Raw genomic sequence first — 3,304 nt, 5'->3', positions numbered from 1 at the left:
CAGAAACTTACAAAAGGTAACTGAACACAAATGGCAATTTATGTTCTCAGAGTAAATTTTAATTTCATATATATGTGTGTGTGTGTGTACATATATATTCTATGTATACATACATATTGTTAGATATTTTATTTATATTTAAACCAGGTAGTTATTGCTTTAGTTAACTCTTTGAAAAGGAGGAGATTTTGGAGGAACCAATGTGTGGGTTTTCAATGGATTTTGTATTGACTCATGAATCATGTAACTGGTATTTGAAGAGAGAGGGAGAAAAGAAAGAGTGATTGTTTATAAGCATGTGGCAATGGGGAGTCACAGAAACATAAAAAGTTGACCATGGGAAAGACCAGGAACATGTATCATATACGATGCTAACTTTGTGATTGACTGATAGGATCCAAAAGACCAGATCCCATCCATTTGTTTTTGGGGGCAGATAGAGTTAGAAGAAAGAGAATAAACCTTTTTACTTTTACTGGGAAAGGATTAATTGTGTGCAAAATTAAGTTAGCAGCATTTAGACTGTGAGGAGTCAAAAAAAAAAAAAAAGTGGGGAAAAAGTAAGGCCTTTAGCTAAGGAGAGTATTGTCCAAATATCAGGAGTTACGAGATCTAGTGTCATTGGTGATGATGGTGAATTTCTCCTGGCTATGCAGGGAGGTCTAGTGTGCAAGGCAGGAATCTGTCTAGGTAAGGGAAGTTGTGGATCCCTTGAGCACTAGTCAAGTTACAGTGATGGTGACCTGTAGAAGAGAGCTTTGACCAACAGAAACAAAGTTACCAGAATGGCAAGAAGATATAGAAATGGTGCCCAAACCCTATAGGGCTGATTTCTGAGCTTGTGTAAGAAAACAACTGAGAAACTCCCAGAATGAGCTTAAGTGCATTTTGATGGGGACTGATTTTTGCCATTAGATTATTTCTATGATTGTTTGTGCATGAAAAAGAAGTAGGATCTTTATTTGTGTTCACAGATTTGTAGATCTGTGGCCTAGCGACTATAGAGGAACAGGGTCACACTTCCCAGAAAAAAACAAAGGAATAAGCCCTCTCAGTTCAAGTGAGCTTTGTAAGTCTGGTGGAACACGTAGCATCTTTTAAATTCGTTTTGTCTAAGATGCAGGGCTCCGACTGTACAAGATTATTTTACACACTTCTGGAAAAACTAGAAAAATATACAGCATGAATACTCTTCAACTTATCTTTAGTATTTTTGTATATTCATTGTAACAACAAAAAAATTTAAGAGATGAGAATTCAAGTCCTGTTCAAAGATTCGAATTAGTTCAACTAAATGTTAACAAAAATATTCTATATTAGAGGAAGGAATATAAAGAATTTGTTATCTAATTTTTAGATTTTTCTCTAAAGTGATAAAATAATTTTCAATTAATTTTTGTCCATTGATCTTCAGCTGGAAGCTCTCCAAGTTGCTGTTTCTAAGACATATTTTTATTTTATATCTCTCTGAAATAAGTCCTTCCCCCTATTTATCTCTTTGGGCTGAAAAGCAAATAACTTCTTTCTTGTTTTTTTACTTCTTTTACCCTTATTGTTCAAATATCCTTAAATCCAATAGAGAAATGTGGAAATATGCATCTGGTTCTTTGTTGATGATTTTCATATATGCAGATAAAGCTTTTTTTGTGTGCATATAGCAACTATTACTAGCTGAATGCTATCACTTTGAATTTCTTAGTTGCTCAAAATATTTTTTACTGTAAATATTTACAGTTTTCAGGAAATCAGATAAGTAGCATTCATACTTTTCATATTTTTTAAGTGTATCTCTTTTGTCCCATTGTGAAAATTTAAAATCATTAGTTTTCTCACATATATTTATTTAGTGCTTTTCTCACATGACATTTGTCTTCATATCCTCCCATGTTCCTTTTCAGTACCGGGATCAGAAGAAGTTGTCATCCATTGGTCATGTAGAAAAGTTAAATATTTGAGGCAAAATATATTTATAATTTAGTGTCTACAGCCTTGCCACCCTGAATAAGCTCCCATCTGATCTTGGAAGCTAAGCAGGGTTGGGCTTGGTAAGTAATTGGATGGGAGACCACCTAGGAAGACCAGGTGCTGTAGGTGTAAAAAATAAAAAATAAGGGATTGTAAACTGACAAGGTCCTTGTAACCTGTGAGGTCAACCAAGGGTTGCCTTGCCTAAAAAATTAATAAATAAATAATAAAATAAAAAATATATTTGTAATTTAGGAAGTTTTTCTTAAAATATATTTCTTCTTGGGAGTTTTCTATTTTAGAGTCACAAAGCAGTGCTTCTGCTCAGTCTACCATATGGACGTAAAACATTGTAAAAACCTCCCAAATATGCTTTGCCAGTTCTCTTACCTGCCATGTTTAGCATCAAATGACTGAATAAAGTGTCAGATGAGGTCCTGGAGCTGTCAATCTGTTCTCAGGCACATAGATAGGCACATAGGACCTTAGATTTACTGTGCTGTTCTTGTGGGGAAGAAGAATAATAGCAGTGGCTATAGGCATAACTAGGGAGGAATAATCTAAAAAAAGTGACTAGAAGTAATGTCACACAAACACTGAGTCTCAGCTTAATGAATGGCTATTGCATGCCAGGCATGGAAACAATAAGGGAAATACAGATGGAGAGACTAAATTTGAGTAAAACTCAAAAGCTATCCATGGGATAAAATTTTTAAATCACAAAGAGTTATAGCTTTGTGAAGAACCAACACAAGTTGTGTCAAATTTAGAGGGCACTGACAATGTGTAAAGGACCTCCAAGACTTCAACTTGAAAGAAACAAAAATTAAACTTCAGCACCTCTAAGTGTATAGGAAGTTTAGTTGACTCTGTTCCTGAAGGTGGTTTGGCAGTGATTATACCCAAGGTCAAAGCCATTTATCAAAGACAAATGCATAGTCATTTAAACTGATAAGCACTTAAAGCACTTAATCTGATAAGCACTTAAAACTCACCAGCTTTTTAGTTACATTTGTACTTGTAATGTTCAATTCAAACCACATTTGAGGAGGTTGCTGTCATGGCTCTTGGCTGAATATTGCAGGTCAGCCGATGACAAATTTCAATGGTCAGACAAGGAAGAGAGTCAGACAAAAAGCAACACCTAATATTCTAGACTTGGCAGCAGGCAGGAAGACAGGTGGCAGAAATTTTTCATGCTGAAAAGCTGTCTGAAAGGTGACATTGAACATGGGTAATAGAGAAAGGTTTAACCGTCCAATTTCCCAATTTAGAAATGCGACTGAGAATCCAATGTTCCATAGAACAAGGATCAAAATTCTCAGTTAAAGGCGATTTG

General features: G+C 35.1%; 1 pseudogene; it reads left to right on the top strand.

Moving 5' to 3' along the window:
* The first annotated feature begins 1,979 nt into the window (after window positions 1–1,979).
* LOC120595222 (uncharacterized) lies at window positions 1,980–2,094 on the top strand (annotated as a pseudogene).
* The last annotated feature ends 1,210 nt before the right edge of the window (window positions 2,095–3,304 follow it).

The sequence above is a fragment of the Pteropus medius genome, unplaced genomic scaffold (assembly GCF_902729225.1).
Source record: "Pteropus medius unplaced genomic scaffold, Ma_sr-lr_union100, whole genome shotgun sequence".
Classification (NCBI taxonomy): domain Eukaryota; kingdom Metazoa; phylum Chordata; class Mammalia; order Chiroptera; family Pteropodidae; genus Pteropus; species Pteropus medius.
This window is presented reverse-complemented; position numbering and strand designations above follow the sequence as displayed.